At 43.0% G+C, this 18,128-nt stretch overlaps 1 protein-coding gene across 9 annotated transcripts in view; it reads right to left on the reverse strand.

Moving 5' to 3' along the window:
• The window catches only part of DNAJB6 (DnaJ heat shock protein family (Hsp40) member B6), a 111,812-nt gene that overhangs the window by 9,926 nt on the left and 83,758 nt on the right, over positions 1–18,128 (reverse strand). For all 9 annotated transcript variants that reach the window (XR_014943668.1, XR_014943667.1, XR_014943665.1 and 6 more), the window contains exons 10-11: positions 5,039–5,166; positions 2,190–2,312 (exon numbers count right to left, since the gene is read on the reverse strand). The gene's annotated coding sequence lies outside the window, so the exon portion shown is untranslated. The remainder of the gene's footprint in view (positions 1–2,189; positions 2,313–5,038; positions 5,167–18,128) is intronic.

Here is an 18,128-nt window from a genome sequence, read left to right on the forward strand (position 1 = left end):
AAATAAGAGAGGGGGAAGTACAATATCCAAACCCTCCATGGGCAGTCAGCAGCACACAGACAGCCACTCCCTACTGTACTGCAGTGTCAGAAGAATTCCCCAGCTCTGCCACTGCGATAGCAGCCAAACAAAAGGAACCAAGCAGATTCTGGTGCCACCCCAAGCAGGTTGCTGGAGTGAACACAAGCCTGAGCTCACCCCATGCATTTACCAGTGCAATAAGTGCTGGTGGACCCATGTCTCCCTGCAGCCACTCTGCAGTGTGCACCAAGTACCTTCCTGTGCCGCACTTCTCTAATTCTCTTTTGGATTCATATGGAATATATTCTCGCCTCTTTTGTCTAACCTTTGTCTTTCAGCTTTTTGTCTGCCTTGTGAATTCTGCCTAATTAGGAACCTTTCAAATTCCCTTGTGACCTCAAGTTTTCTCATGCAGAATTCAGAATTAGAGCATATTTCTTTTTGTGGCTGGTTTTCTGGGCTGGGTCTTTTTAGTGCTTTAAAAGTGCTAAAATAACTATTAACAATACATTGCACTTGTATACAGTTGTGCTTTTTTTGTTTGGAGGGGTGTTTTCATTTGTTTGTTTGTTTCCTCCAGGGATTGCAAAGCACTTTATAAGTGGTAATTAATTAAGATTCAACATTGTGAGGGGAGGAATCATAGAGTCATAGAATGGCCTGGGTTGAAAAGGATCACAATGATCATCCGTTTTCAACCCCTGCTATGTGCAGGGTCGCCAACCACCAGCCCAGGCTGCCCAGAGCTACATCCAACCTGGCCTTGAATGCCTGCAGGGATGGGGCATCCACAGCCTCCTTGGGCAAAACCTGTTCCAGTGCATCACCACCCTCTGTGCGAAAAACTTCCACCTAATATCTAACCTAAACTTCCCTTGTCTCAGATTTTTGTCCTATCACTACCCACCCTCATAAGCAGCCATTCCTCCTCCTGTTTTTATACTCCCATCAAGTATTATAAGGATAAATACGCAGGGACACATCTCTTTTCCACCACAGGAATTCAGCCATCTCTGGGGTAGGCAGCAATAACTAGTTAATGTAGTAAACTGAGTGGCCGGCTACACAACACACAGTTGAATGTACGAAAGGCATTTACACAAACAGACTGAACTGACACAGTGAATTTTAAGCACGATGCCAAGGTCAGCCCTCCTCCCATGCAGGGCAGCTCACAGAGGTAACCCCCCACCCGCTAACCTGGAGCAGGGCGCTCCCGGCTGCCCGCCCCCTTCAGCCCCGCTGGGACTCAGTCCTGCTTCGGAACGCAGAGCGAACAGTGCCACCTACTGAACCCTGAGCTCACAGGGGCGGCTGCCCGACAGATGCATCATCACCCACACCTGTGAAACCCGTCGTGTTTTGTCAGCATTGTACACAGTGCGTGTACACAGAGAGAGAGACAGCAGAAGAGTCGCTACGCCAGAAGAGGAGCAAACTTCGGCTTGTTTACTGATAGCACTTTTTCATTATGGTGACGAGAAAAGACATGAACACGGAGCAAAGCAGCAGCTGGATGCTGTGTGTTTGAGGCCCCACAATAGCTGGCGGTCCTGTCTTGCCTCTGCTGCCTCAGTCTTCAGAATATTAATGAAGGGTGTTTATTATCTCCAACACTCTTTCCCCTCACAAGGATAGTATTAATGATATGAGGAAGTAAACAATTCACTGAGCCACAGAGCCCTAACAGTTATTAATTTCCGAGGAGCTATCCTCACACCAATCTAAGAACTGGGCCGTTGGAGAATGGTGTGAACAAACATAACACATACAAACACTGCCTTACGAATATCACACACTGGTGCAGCTGGATGGAACTCATCCTTTAAAACAATTGCATGTTTGGACGCTTGGTATCTAAAACTGTGCAGTTTTAGCTTGAATGTTGTTCAGGGTCTTTGCTGCAGTCCCTAATGCTGCAGCCCAGCTGGGTCAGCCTCTCCAAAACCAACCTCAGTGGAGGTTTACAGGCTCCTACACTCTGCCTCAGTGTCCTGGAGATGAGTTGGGATTTCTCCTGGTATCACCAGGGTGAATTCCCTGTTGTTGGTATGGCTGAATCACTTTGGGATGTCTCTGATGTTGAAGGCAAGCATTGCTGGATAAAGACACAATAGGAAGCCATGGCAAAATGCAACATGCTCTTGCGTGCCTGATGAATGCCTCACCTGGCTGCTGCTTGGTTCTCCTTTGCTTTCACGGCTTGGCTTGAAAAGAAGAGCTGGGTGCTCTCATCCAGGATACAGGATGTTCTGTTAGTCTTGAAAATGGGAGAATATTTCCATCTCGGGCTGAAGAAAGCTGAGAGTTAGATATCCCCCATCCTAGGCTGTACTGCTGAGTAGTTTAAAACATAGGAAATGGCTCCGCTAGTACTACACACCCACTTTACAGGAAAGCAGATTTAGCAAATTTCAAAGGCATGAAAACAACTCACATTTCCAGTAGCTCCTTTTCTTTACGCTGCACCCCATCACCCCCCCCTCCCCAAGCAAAGCAAATAGAAGCAACCTCTGTGCTGCAAGTCTTTATAGCTTCCTATGCCACTGCCTGACAGAGAGATTTAAATGGATGTCTCCCTCTTTTTTCTTCATCCCAGGTCCCTAAATTTCATCTGTGTATGCTAATTAGACCAGTTGGGCTCAGGATGCTGGCAGTAGTCCTCATTACCCTTTTGAGATTATCTCAGCAGCCCATGGGGACCAGACCTTAGAGAGCTCTGCAAAATCCAGCAGAAAAGGTGCACTTTGAGATCAGCTCCCAGCAGGGCTGAGGAATGCAGAGCCAGCTCAAGGCTGGTAAAACTCAGTTCTGCAAAGGCAGAGGGGGGAAAAAAAGGAATATTTAGGGGAGGGATGTAGGAAGGAAAAGCTGGGAGACACCAGTTTGGGGAAAAAAATGCTTTTTCTAAGTTCTCTCTGGGCTGCTGAACCATCTGCCCAAATGCTGAGTGAGTGGGGAACAGGAGATGCTGGACCACGTGAGAAGGGAGACAGCTTGGGAAGGAGAGCAGGACCAGCTGCTTTGGTTGTTGCTCAGGAGAAGGGAAGCAGGAGGCTGACTCCAGAACCAGGAATGGTTGACTCCTTGAGTCTACGCCAGTAGCTGTGCAGATAGCAACTGACCAGACTGGGCACCAGGGCTGTAATGTGCCACAGAGCTTTCACAAGCAGCTGGTCAGAAGAATGAGGCAGTGGACCAGCCCCAGCTGCTGCAGGGAACCATCTGTGCCAGTCTGTAAGGGCAGCCCTGGAAGAAGGAAGACAGAGGGGTGAAGTTCTTTCTCGGAGCACAGTTTTTCCCAAAGCTCTGTCAAGGGGCCAAGACTCATCTTGTTGGAGCCCTGTGGAGACGAGGGACCTTCCCAAGGAAGGAAGCTGCTGTGGCAGCTCCCTTTTACAACCGCCATTGTCTGAGCTTCCATTATTGACCTGTGGGGAAGGGAATTCAATTTTTTTCTGAAAGGCAATGGCTGGTTTCATTTTCTTATATATGAATCCACATTCGATTGCAAGATTTGTACATAGGACTGAGCACTGAGCCCCTAATCCTCACCAAAGCCCCTGGGTGTGCCTTCACTACAGGAACAAATAAAAGTAGTGATTGCATTAGGTATCCATTCATCAAAGCAGGGTGCCATCTAAGGATGCTGCCTGTTATAGCCTCACTGTAGTGCATTAACTTCCAAAACAAAAATAATTCAAATAATAATTTCTGTTTCAGGTTGCTCTAAGCCAGATACTCATAAGGGCAGGCTGTCAAGTTTCTAGCACCAATTAATGTATTGATAAAGCTTCTGGAGTAGTGATATTAACAGCATCTTCTAGCAAAGATACCTGCAGGTATTATCAACCCAATTACTATTGAATCTGAGATGGGGGAACCGGTGAGCCTGCCTTAACAAAATTACCGAGATACATTGAATTATTTCTACCAATATGGAAACTAATACAGGAGCAAAGCACTGAGTGAGACATATTTATCTTTGTTGAGCAAAGCTGAAGTGCAGATGTTCCCCAGGCCATTCTGGCCCGTGTTGGTGATACATTCAGAGCTCAGGATGTTTCAAGTAACTATGTCGTTAGCCACAATCTCTCTGCTTTCCCTACTGATTTTTTTCACTTAATCCATACATATATGTGTGTCTGTAAATAAATATATGTGTGTGAATATACATGCATATATATGTATTATATTATATGTATTATTTGGCAACCCATTAAGGAAACTAAGGAGCAAACACAAGGTAACAGTCCTACTCAGAAACATTGCTTTCACTTTTTCCTCTTCCTTTGGTAGATTGTTATATCTTGCAATGATGTCTCCTCTCTGTTTTCTCTTAATTATCCTTAATTCTATTAAACAGACAAACATCAACTGCAAATAATGCGTGCTTAATTATGCAGTGTTGCTGGTTGATACAATATTAGCATCCGCTTTTCTTTTAATATTTTGGCAGCACACAAATGGAAGCTTTACAATATATATTTAAATAGCCCTCTCTCACGGCAATGGTCATGAATCCATCGCATGCACAGCCTCACCTCTGGCCATGGAAGGCCAGCAGGGATGGTGAAAGGGAGCAGCTCCCACCCAAATGAGCTTCCAGATGCCCTCGCTTGATATGGATCTGATGGCGGGAGGTTAGCAAATGGTTGCCAGGTGCCCCTAGAGATATGCAGGAGGTTCCATCATGCAACACAAAACAATCATTTTCAAAATAAAGCGGAAAAAAAAAAAATTCTCTGGGTTTTGTCATCATTACTATTTGTAATCGCTTCTGAGGATGGAGAAGCCTTGTTAGACCAGATGGGACCAGCATATATAATGAATGACACAGTACATTGCACAGGAACCAGAAGTAGCTGAGAGCAATCGAGTCCCTGGACTGTCGCTATTGCATTACAGACAAACAGATCCAAATGGAATTTGGCAAACGATGCAGCCATGGACACAGAGAGCCATCTTTGCAATGAAGATAGTGCAAAGATGCTATGCAGCAGGCAGCATTTCTCACCTGTGAAGACAAAAAAATCTGGCAGAATCTGGTGCAGCAACCACTTTGCTGTGCTGTGGTAGACTTGATCCTCCAGGAGCCTAGGAACTTCTTGAGTCTGGGTTTTCATGGCATGTTTGCCACAGAGCCTGCGATTGATACCAGAATCATTTCTTATAGATTGCCCAGGTGTAGAACACCTTGTAAGATGAGATTTAATTTATAAGGTGCTATTTTTTTTTAATTTATAAGACTATTTTTTAACATCTTTTCCATCTGTATACTGACTGTGCAGATGTAATACACTTTCCTGCCCTGCTATACAGCAGCTAAAACAGATCCATGAACCATGTCCTTGCTTCAGAGGCTAAACTACACCTTGGTTGGCCCTAGACCTCACTCTTTCCCTTGGCAGCCTCCCATCGTTACCAGCATCCAGGTGATAAGAAGTAGCGAACTTTCCTAGGTGGGATGGCAGTGGGCCCAAAGGGTGATTCAGAAGCAATGGGATAGGGTCTGCTATGGGATACAGATCTGCTGTTCCAAGCAGATCTGTACTTGTATTAATTTCCGGGAGTAAATAAATACTGCTTGAAGACAGTGCATTTGCTCCAAATAAGGCTATGAAGAGGGTTTGGAACTGTAAATCTTATCTTGAAGCATCCTAAAGCTCATACAGTTAGCACTGCTGTGAATAGTGGGACCCTTCTGCGCTGGCTTGATACAGTGGCCAGCCACTGAATGAGTGAAGAGCTTAAAACAGTGCAGAAGCAGCTTCCTGCATTAACACGGCTGAGTCATGAAGGCCAGAGGCAGCCTTACACTACTGCAGGGAGGCACAAAGGCTAAACCATAAAGGGAAGCTTACGCCACCGCTGCTGCTGCTGCCTTTGCTACAGGACTCATTTTGTTCTTGCAAGCTCTCAACCAGTCACCATTCATGCACAGGTGCAACTATAAAGAGCCAAATGTGGAAGGCAGGGTGTGACTAAGCCCAAAAATGAGCGACACGAATGCATTATGCATGCAGAAAGCTTACAATGCTCTGCAATTCCTTTCTTTGGAGCAGATCACTCTGCTATCAACATCAGCTACAAGACTCTTTGTTTCTGACACCTGCCATTGTGTCTTTTTTACTTCAGAAGTGAGGTGACTGTGTATTTGCTTGAAACAGTTGGTCGGGTCAGATTCTATGAGGGAGTAGAGGTGGCATGAGGAGCGATGGGGTCCAGAAATCGTGTGCCACATCTGACTCTCTGAGGAGTCAGTGTGCTGTCATGAACTTTGCTAGAGATCTGTATTAGAGGTACTTGTAAGGGTAGAAATGCATTAGAAGGGCAGAGCAAGGAGAGAGGAAGAGGGGACCAATGAAAGAGAAAAGGGAATGTGAGGAAGGAAGCAGACAGGAACTTCCAACCAACAGAGAAAAGCTCGAAGCTTGACTTTGTTGTTGCAAATAATGGGGTTTTTAACAGTTAAAAGGTTTTAAAAGGTCATTATGCATTTAGCAGCAAAAGAGCAATATGAATTTCTAAGCAGCAACATCTGGAAGATCAAAAGAAATCATACTTCAATCAACATGAAAATCTCTGCTCATTACACGCAATCATATTTAGTTATTAATAGACATCGGCTAGACACTGACATTTTACACATTTCATCCTACGATGCGCCAGGGACACTTCTGGCATTTAGTTTATCATTTTCATCAGTGTCATGGAAAGAGTGACCGATATGACCCCAAAAAATCTCACACTGTCAGTCATCGTAAGTGAATTTATCAACACATACGAAATCGGAATCCACATGAGAGTTTTAACTGTTTGCATACTAAATTACTTCATTCTTCACGCTTCAAAAAAAAGCTCAGTTTTGCATAATAAATAATGATAAGGGCCAGCGGACAATTACATAAGTGGAAACAGTATGCAAAATACTTTGAATTCAAATTTGTTGTGTGAATATATCCAGAAGATGCTTAAGTAATCAGCTCAGCGGCTGTATTACCCATTGTTAGAGGTTAATACAAAAGCTCTTCAGCTTATATTAAAGGCAAGCCCAACTTAAACTGCAACGGGCACATGTCCTGCTAGTGTTTTCCTTTTGTTATCTAGCTTCCAACTGACTCAAATATGCTGATTAGGTGAATGTAGAAAATAACCGCTCTGCTGTTTTGATTCAGAAAATGAAGAAGTCTTTGGGAGGAAGGAATCAGTCCTTAAACAGCACGGACTCCAACATGAGCACAAAAGGGGAGTGCTGCAAGGCAGCAGCTCTCCTCTAACCCCCTGCCTCGTGGTGTGAGAGGGAGGGCTTGTAACTGGGAACGGTTTGCTAAACTGGCACATTCGATTTCATGACTGATTTTCGTGTGTAATAATTGCATTAAAAAAATAATGAGAGTGGGTTTCTTTCTAGTTTTACCAATCACTACGGCAAACATGCTGAGACGCTTCAGACAGAAATGTGATTTTACTTCTAATGACAATTATTTTTGGACTGAATTGTAATTTAGTTCGTTAATTAGATCTGTCACTGCACTTTCTAACTCAGTTATTGCATCCTTTGATGATTTTACCAGAATTATACTTCTATTTCTGCCAATTTGCATTCTATGCTTTAATAATTCTTCAGACAAATATGCTAGGCAGTTGATTACATTTTGTGGCAGCGGTAATGTAAACCCTCTCCTGTGTTACATTGATTCTAAAGTCATGCTGATCAGTGAACCAACAAGCCAGGCCAATAGCACTCTGAACAAGAGAACTATTCAGAGGAATTGAGCCAGGAACAGAACGCAGACATGCTTTTATAGTTATTAAACTGAAATAAACACATACAGGCAATAGTAAATAAAAACAAGACTTTTAAGAAAAACCCAACGCTCTGCATTTTCTAAACTTCATTTCATTGTCAGCTAAATGAGATCTCATCTACTAAGTGATTTTAAAGCAGGTTGACTTGGGATTGCGATTTATTAATGATCTGTCAGATTTTCAAAGATCTTGCCATTTCTGTAGCATTACAAATTAGATTGTTTTTATGCAAATAATGGCTTATTGCTGGCCCAGAACTGTGGGCGTAGCTAGAAGTTTACTTTTGCAATACAGACAATGTGATCAACACAGACACTTGAAAAATCTTCAGCGCTTCCAAGCTACCAGTTCCTCAAAGCCTCACTGTGTACCCAGACATCTGCCAGTCAGGTGCTGTGTGATGTGGATTACAGCACCAAGTCCTGATTCTGAAAATACACACAACTAAACATAGCTGTTAGGGCAGCGAGCAGCCCCACGAGGCTGTGCTGAGCTGTGATTGCACTGCCTGCCCTGAACAGGGGACAGCTTGTAGCTGCCCTGGGGCAGAGGTAGAATGGGGAATGGGCACTGTTTCTCTCTTCTCTTTGCATGCTCAAAAATGAAATAACTGCTGTGCTTCTCTTAATGAAATTCAAGGCCACTCTTCTATAAGAGAGAGATTTCCAAGCCAAAACACCACCACTTGCCTAATTTTCCTGCCATTTTCCTATGCATTTAAGCCTCATGCCTAAGAAAATGTTTATTCTTTATGCCAGTATAATTTTCAAGTTTATTGAAGTACTGAAGTATTTCTTTTTTTTTTCCAGAATAACTCTGCAGTGTCCTAGGAGGACATCCCGTAATACAGGATTCATTCATTGGCTCTAGGGATGCGCTTCCTTAAAGCACACTGCAGGACTTCCAGGACATAGGGACCAGCTAATCACTTCCCAATAGTCTTCATCCTGCAATTCATTTCATTTGTCCAATTGTGCCCAATTTTCAAACCACTAACTACCAGCACAGGGTGGTTTGTGCACAGGGTCTATTTGTAATTATAATAGTTAAGCACAGGTTTGTAATTATTTCTTAACCTTCATGGATTTCCTTTATGTAATTGGATGTTTTCTTGAAATGCTGGGCTGCAAAACAGAAATGCCTCTAGCTTGAAATGGCTTTAAAAGGCCTGAAAAATGGAGCAATGCTTGTGTACCAGACCAGTGCTTAGAAAGACCTTGTTGGAGTAGGAAAGCAACACCGGATGAGCACAGCCCTGCAAGGATGCTGTGCGTTGTTCTATAATCCAGGCACAGTCACTGAGCATCAATTTCCTTTACATCCTCTTCCATATGTTTCTCAGTCACTGAAGCACACTTCAAAATTACTAGACATAATAATAGGTTCAAATCTGAATTGTTAAAATTCCAGGGATTCGATTAGAAATAACCAAGAATTCCTTATAATAGTTGTTCCCAGACTGATGCCTGCGCACCAAGCAGGAAATGCTGGTGGGGATGAGCTCATGAGCCTGGAAGAGGAATTGTAAGAGAGGATGTCTGGGAATTTCTATCTTATCATCTCTGTGGATTTTTGTAATGCCTTCATGGTTTAACCTTGGCAAGTTACTTCCTCTGCTGTTAATGAAGTTAAGAAATTAAGACAGTGTTTGCTTACAGTTTTGTGGACCATGTCATGAACAATATTGATATTTAATGCCTACTCTGTTGTGTGGAGTGAGGAAGAAGAACCTGATGGAGCTGTAGGTGTCCCTGTTCATTGCAGGGAGTTGGACCAGATGACCCTTGAAGGTCCCTTCCAGCTCAAACAACTCTGCTTCTATGATTCTATAACAGTGGTTAAACAGACACAACAGAAATAAGTACATGGACATGTAGAAAGGATGTGCTGTTTGACCAGTTATTCCAGAATTAAACTCTTTGAAGGAATTTAAGCTGTTAAAAATATGAAACTGTAGAAGCACCGTATGAGCAGGGAAGGATGGGGGGTAGATTTGAAAGGAAACTGCAAAAAGAAAATCACTTATAACTATTACTATTTATACCTACCTATAATTAAAAAAAAAAAAATAATAATAATAATAATAATAATAATAATAATAATAAACAAAAAAAAAACATGTGCAGAACTTTAGGTGTGGGGAGGTAAGAGAGTTTTCTTGTATTCTAGTGGTGCTTGGATGTTCCTGGGTTGTGGTCCTGGCCCTTGTTCCCATGGCTTCTCTCCTCCTAATGGAGGCCTGAAGCAAGGCAAAGAGGGCTAGCTGTAGGAAGTGAGTAGTGTCAGAAGAATGCCAGAATGGATGTAGTCACTGAAAGAGAGATGCCTCCACAATAAAATTTGTACAAGCACAACTCATTCCAAAACAAAGTCATGCTGCTTTCAAAGTGGTTTAAATTAAAGCAGAATAAAAATGAAAGGGAAAAGGAAAAGGAGAAAAAGAGAAGGGAGAGGGAATGTAGAGGAGGAGAAGGAGAAGGAGAAGGAGGAGGAGGAGAAGGAGAAGGAGGAGGAGGAGGAGGAGGAGGAGGAGGAGAAGGAGAAGAAGGAGAAGGAGAAGAAGGAGAAGGAGAAGAAGGAGAAGGAGAAGAAGGAGAAGGAGAAGGAGAAGGAGAAGGAGAAGGAGAAGGAGAAGGAGAAGGAGAAGGAGAAGGAGAAGGAGAAGGAGAAGGAGAAGGAGAAGGAGAAGGAGAAGGAGAAGGAGAAGGAGAAGGAGAAGGAGAAGGAGAAGGAGAAGGAGAAGGAAGGGAGAACAGAAAAGGGAAGGGGAGAGGAGAGATAAACCAAAAGTTACAGGAAGGGGAAAAAAACAACACACTACTATGTTGTCAAAAGCCCTTTCTGACTGGAGGCCCCCTCTGCTGAATGGCCACCGCTGCCTGCAGCTGGAGTTGCAGCCTGCACAGGGGAGCAGCGGGGTTCTCATTCTCTTGCCTTGCTGACAGAGGGCTGGGACAATCCAGCTCATTATTTTCAAAGGCACAGCTCAAAGCAGTAGGTCCAGCTCTTGCTGGGCCCACATTAGTCCATTTACAGCATTTGTCCTAGGCTTCTGGCAGGGCTGGAGACAAAAACAGTCTCTGAATGAAGGCTGGGCAAATGGCAGTGCAGAAAAAACACTTCTGTTTTTGCTGTTTGGAGGGGAATTTGATAAGAAATCCAGCACAAGGCAGCATACAGCTGCATTGAGGAAGGAGCAGCTCCTTGCTGCCTCCCACACCAGGCAGTTGCACAAGGAGCTGAGGTGCTCCTCTTCCACTGTATTCACCTGCACTTCCAAAGTCAGGGTGGGAATGGAGAACTGCTGCTTTCACCCCACGCTTCCTCCATGATCTGAGCCATTCCCTAGCTGTGAAGCAGCGTCAGACTTCCCTTCATGCACACCACAGAGTGTGCAGCTCAGAAGCTGGCTTTGGAAATTGCATCTCAATAGTAGACTGGGCTCAGTCAGCTAAAGGCAAGAAGAAACTCAGGAAACCTGCATTAAAGTTGGTTACTTTTGTTAGATGTTGGCACGGCATCCCTAAGTCTACAAACAACAGCAAATAAAATCTAACCCAAAAAAATTTCTCTGAGAAATTTCACTGTGGAGCAATTCTTCGTGACTGAGTTAGAAACCCAATGAATTCACAGTGCTGCAGTGGAAATAATAATAACAGATATAATAATGCTACTGGAAATCTCTAATTCTTGTCGGTGTTCATCCCTTCATCATCTTACGGTTCCTTTCTTCCCAAACTAGAAATAAATATATAAGTTAAATGGAATATAAATGCCCACCTAATTGTGCAGATGCATAGTTAATTAATCACTTAATTTAACCCACTTAGCTTCAATAGGAAAGAAATGCAATCTGACAGTCAAGGCAGCAATATTTTTTCTGCTCACTCTGGTGTTTGGAAACATCTACATGTTTAAAACAGTGCTTACGCTCACAGGATTGATGCTAATCTTTTCACTTAATTTGATTTTAAAAAGATTTTACAACGTTTAATAGGTAAACTATGCACTCTGGGTAAAAATAACTGTCCCATTATGCGTCTGGTAAATATTAACAAGTGTTATTAAAAACAAATATGTATGTCTGTGAATAGATAGATTGGAGAGCAACTTAGCTGTGGAAATTTGCTTTGGGCTGAAACTTGATCAAAAAACTATGTGCTTATGACTCCAGAACACACACTGCTACAAAACATTGAACGTTGTGCTTACTTATATTCTAAATCTAAGATTCCCGTGTTAACGGCTCGCTGGTATGCATTACCATAATGCAGCATTAAACAAGCTATGCTACACTGCCTCCACACCAAGCTTCTGTCCATCAGTGGGAGCTGATCCACAGCACTCTGCTGCCTGAGCTATGGCTGCTTGCTTCCACTTGCCTTCAAGTCATCTGCAGAGTGTTGGTATGGCTGTGCCTCTTGCCCAGTGCAGGCTTTGTCCATATTGAGGCAAAAGCTGCTCAGTCTGGCTCAGAGGGGTTTGGTAAAACTGAGATTTTTGCCTTGAGGATGAAGGATTGATGAGGATGGATCCATGAACACCTGGGGAGGCTTGAGGCTGAAATTACTGATGATGGTATTGCCAGGGATGGGAGCGAGCGTGTGGCCCAGCTCGAGGGAATCACAGGGAAAGGCCAGGATGCAAACACTTAGCACACACAGCACAGAGCTCTACACTCTTGGGTTGGGATGGTTTCCAACAGAAGGCAACAAGGAATACAGGGAACTATTAAGAGGGTTTGTAACAAAATCCCACTTTCTATATTCATGGAAGACTTTTAGGAAAGACTTAAGGAAAACTTGCAAGCAAAGCTCAGTGTGATTACTGATACACTCAGACATAAATATGTGCTTAAAACTTGGACTGATTCCAAAGCTGTAGAGAAATAATATCCTTAACAATGTACACTGCATGCCCCTCCATAAGCTATATTGAGCTACTATATTTGTGGACAAAACTGCTACGACACAATCTATTTTTGTTTAAGCTTTACACTCACACACTCAAATACATACATATATATATAACTGCACACTTATGTACATATATATTATATATATGTATCCAGCATCTACCTCCTAAAAGACGTAAGATTTTCAACACAACATTCTTGATTTAGACCGTCTAATCTGAGCTTTACAGGTAATTGATTTCCATCTGGTAGCAATGGAAAAAATGTCATTGAAATTATTGTGTCTTATTCCAAATAGTCTTGTTTATTTTTAACAAGTAGAAAAAATATCTTTAAAATCAACATGTCAGATGAAACAAAATGTTTCATTTACCCAAATACTTTATTTGCCTTTTGATGTTAGGCATGTATAGAATATACCATCCTGATACGATTAAGAATCTTCTTAAGGGTTGGAAGTTACCTTTAAGACCATCTAGTCCTCTAGACCAGGATGCTCACAGCCCCATCCAGCCTGGCCTTGAACACCTCCAGGGAAGGGGCATTTACAGCTTGACTGGGCAAGCTGTTCCAGTGTCTCACCACCCTCACAGCAAATAATTCCTTTTTAGCCTCTAATTAAACTCTACCCTCTGCAGTTTAAAGCCATTTCTTCACTTGGAGAGGGACACCCGGATGTGGCCCAGCTACCAAATCTGCCACTTCTCCCACCTTTACTGGGCAGTCCCATGACACCAGCTGGGTTCCACGGTTAGTCCTGGCACTGCTGGGATCTGGCTGCTTGCAGCTGATGGAGCCTGGCAGTCCTGAGCTGAGTGCAAAACCAGACTGAACCTGGAGGCAGGTGGAAGAAATCAAAGAAAACCTAAAATTTGCTATTGCTTGAACAGATAGCAGTGGACTTTTTAATGAATACCCAGCAAAAAGACAAGCACTGCCAAAGAAACCCTGAGCAGTGAGGTGCAAGAACAGAAAGTCCAGGCTACGCTAAGATTTGTTTAATCAGAAATATAATGGGTGGCAGTGGAGGAAAAAGTCTTGCCAGTAACACAGTATAGCTGGGTCCTTAGTGAGGCATGAACTTTATGCTCAGAAAGTCTTTCCTGAGGAATAAATTCATATTGGCTTGAATATGGGCATTGTCACAAAGAGTGACAAGTGGCTGAGTGGCTGTAAACAAAAGGTAATGATAAATGACACTGCATCAGGTCGGTGTGTCTGCGTGAAAGTGACGGCCAATGAGATACCATCACGAAGAGGCTGGAACTGTCAGCATGACAGCCCGTTTTTATTTAACATCTTTGCTAATGATCTGGAAAAGGCAGGAGAGATGCACGGTATTTACTTCATTTGATTTTCAAGAAAAGACGCAAGACTCTCACCTGCTCCTGGGAGACCCCTAATATCAAAGCACCGTTCTCCCACTGTCTGCAGGGAGATGGATTGCAGCAAGGCTGTGCGGGCGATGGCATGAGAATGAGCCCGATGGCGGAGGTGGTGGCAGCAACACAAAAGAATATGTAGCAATTATCTGCCTGGTGAGGGGGCTGCACAGGAGCAAGCCAGCTCTTGACGTAAGCAAAATGCAGTAAAGCGATAAATAAATCCGTGTGTGGTGGGGAAAGGGGGTGCTTTCAATAAACCCGCAGAGATTTTTTGCCCCAAATTATATTGTGTTTCTTTGGGGGATTTCTTATCTCCTTCTTTCTGGTGTCACTGCGCTCATTCACATCAGAGTGAAGCGAATAGAGAGAAAAAGGTGAGGTGGCATTCATTACCTGAACATCATCAAGGTTTTAAATGACAAGAGGGGAAAAGGAGCAGCAGGAAGATTTGAATGGGCAGAGCAAAGGAGGAGCAGAGGTGGAGAAATCACTGGTGCAGCTCAGGCAGGACCCTACCAAATATGCTGAAGTCAATTGGAAATGGACTGCTTCTCTTTTTGCCATCTAGATGGAGGCAGGCATGGCTCTGCTATGTCCAGCGCATCTTGCTGCCAACAGAGGAGCAATATAATTTGAATGCGAGAGGGAGATCATCAAAACAGGGAAAACAGAATGAATGGCAAACAAAAGAAGTCACAAATAAGCATTCATCCTGAAGGAAGAGATAATCCCTCCAAACCACAACCAGCCCGGGGGGATTGGATTGCTTTGGTATGCTCCCGTGGCTAAAGGGAAGGGGGAAAACAGCAAGTGAGTCCTGCTGGATTTCTCCTATGCCATTTTTGACTCCTCTTATTCATACTGAAGATGGTTTTTAGCAGGCTGCTCAGGAAGCAGATCCTCTAAACCACTCCCCTTACTTCTTGATCCTTGCTGCTGTATCGCGTAGGCAGTGCTATTGTCAGATGCTGAAAGCCATCAGGATTTGAGGAAGAAAGAGACAGAGCGTGGCAAGGAGAACAAAAACAGATTATTAGCAATTTCTTCAGGAATCAGAGGGCAACTTTAGCAAATAGTGCAGGTCCACACTTCTGCCCATGTTTTGGCAAAGTAAGCATACTGTTGCCCTTGTCTTATTTTCTTACAGGTAGTTTGAATAGTGATTTTTCCTTTACTGCCATACAATAAGTCAAGGAACAATATCCCCAGTCACAGGGGAGCCCTGCCATTTCGTTGCCACGTGCACAAGGAGATGCCATTGCTGATCATCAGCACGCTGGCACTATGCTGAACTGTGAAGCTGAGAGGTAAAGGGATGTTCCCAGGAGCCTGAGTCACATCCTCAGCTTGTAATTGCTGAGCACATGGAGAGGTGAACTGACAGTATTTAATGACACTCAGTCTAGTTATTCTCACAACTGCCCCAAAATCAAGAACTAGTGGACTTTCAAGTAATGTCACTTCATATGTTTGGACAAGATACCTAAATTAATGGCTTGTGTTGGAGTATAAATAATGAAGATGACCAAGAGCACGTCTAGTACCTATTGCAGCCATGGGATACCAAACGTTAGCATGCAAAGGACTTTTAAACAAATCATTTCACATTGCTTTCATAAAATAAAATTAAAGGGTCCTTGACTCTTTAAAAAGTTATTTCCCTCAGGTCGGAGTGATATAGATACAATAGGATTTCATGACTTTAAACATGTGCTGTCCAGATCAGGCTGTTTTGTATCACCAAGACACCGAAATTTGGCTAGCAGAAGTGGAAACACAGCGTGTAAGAACCCAACAGGGGCAGGCTGATGAAACTGCTTTATTCTATGCTGTGTTATGATCCATGTTACAGCAGAAAAATATATCAGATTGTTGTTCTCTCCCTGTGAGCCAAAAAGGAGGGTTGTCATGCCTCCCTGAGACACAGTCATGACCCCAGGTCAAGAATTACTTACATGATGGTCTGCTAAAACTCTTGTTGACTATGGCAATCAGATCACACTGGGAAACTTCCACCTCTTGTGTCATAAGATTCAACAGTCAGAATCCAATCCTGTTCCTATTCAAGGGCAAAGATGCCACTGCCATCAATAGGAGCAGCACTGGTATGAAAGAGTTCAGATGTCAAGTGTGTATTTGCAGAAACTGATTTTGCTGAAGACTATGCAGATATTATTTATGCTACTCTCTTCCTCATTGCTCTCCTTTTATATTATCTGAGGCAGGGTGCCCGCAGAGGACACAGATGCACTCTATTAGATGTAGGGTGAGTATTGTTAAAAATATCCTCTCTAATACCAACTACATATTTACTCCTTTGTAACCTCATCAACTGTGACACTATGTAATTACAGATTGTTCGAGAGTCTTGTCTGCCCACTCAGTGCCAAAATGGAAAACAACTAAAGAAAACATAAAAAGCAAAACAGATAACTGAGCACGAACCCTCTGCCATGATCCCAAGAGTACACAGATAAGCTCACTACAGCTCTGGGGAAATAATGCCAACCTACAGCATTCTCTTCATCAGCGACTCCTTACTACACTAAAGTTGCTAACAGAATCAAACAGTAGGATGTGAGAAAAGAAAGGTTTGAAAGCATAGATCAGCCAACTTTTAACAGAAATTCTTATTTCCATCGCATGTGTTTTCAAAGAACTCTGATGGTCTGCATGCTTTGATTCACTGTTGTCGTTGCTGTTGTTGTGTGTAATGATCTCTTGTGTTGAGCTGGTACAAACTGTTGTGCCAAAACCGTGCTTAAACATACAGCAAAGTGCTGTCCCCACTGCTCAGACCTCAGCTCTCATCATGTTTTCAGAAACACCTGGGCAGAACATTGGTACTCACAAAGCTCTGCAAGGTTTGGGAGCTCTGCGTGGCTGAGACAATCTTCCTACACAGATCCAAGTAGAGCTTAAGAGAGAAAATAAACAAAAAGATAAAATACACTGTGAAATACAAGGTAATTTTTGAAAAATGGAATTTAGCAGGTGTTTAGTTATTACCCTGAAAATAAGGCACGAATGTTTTTGTGACTCATATCTCTGCTTTAGTTAAATTCTCTCTCCAGAGCTGTAATTTAAAACATTCGCTTCATCCTGGGAGAAAAACAACAACAACAACAACAACAACAAAAGATGTTTGAAATAAATCACTGCTCCAGAACTTACCCTGCAGGGTACACACAGAAACTACAACAATGGCAAAGGCTGAATTCTGACCGTGACTCCTCCCTGGGGAAGAGCCATACTCACCTTCTTGTTTTGGCTCCTTCATTCCTTCTACACTAAATGCTTTGGTCCAGTCGGCTATAAATAGTTTCTATTACAGTCCCACAAGCTTGCTGGAATGGAGATGGCATTACGTTTTTGTCTTAGACTGGCAGCTCTATTTTGATATTTTCATGACGTAGAAGTTAAATGCTAAGAAAATAAATGGATGGGTGGGGTGAGAAACAACATATGGACAGAAGACTGACAGTGAAATGTTTATTATTCCTTCACGTTTAATACAGATTTGCTAAGTTAAGTGGTTGGTGTTTTCTGTGCTGTTGCTGCAAACACACTGATGATCATTTGGGGACCATTCACTCTTTCTGAGGGTAAGAGAATTAAGGATGTGTAATGTCATAGAGTGCTGCAGGTTATCACTGCTTCAGCCAGCGTTCATTAACAGCCACGTGCCTGTTTATTAAGCACCTTCTACATCTACAAATGATATAAAGCATGAGAGCTCCACTGGCAGGAAACAACCTCATTGGAGTTTGGCTGATTAATATCAGGTACGGTCGAGGATGAGGCTTTGCAAACATTACCTATCAGTATTGTAGAAATGAGCTGGCAGGCTGCTTGGAGGTGGGAAGGAGCGTCTAGCAGAGATTTGCTTTTCAAGAGAAAATGCCTCTTCCAAATACTTGAGCAGTGATCAATCATTCGTTCATTCCTTTTGAAGTTCTCCTCTCTCTTTCCTAGATAAGTTCTTTCTTTTTCCT

The sequence above is a fragment of the Coturnix japonica genome, chromosome 2 (genome assembly GCF_054131305.1).
Source record: "Coturnix japonica strain WE chromosome 2, WE-NBRP24, whole genome shotgun sequence".
Classification (NCBI taxonomy): Eukaryota; Metazoa; Chordata; class Aves; order Galliformes; family Phasianidae; genus Coturnix; species Coturnix japonica.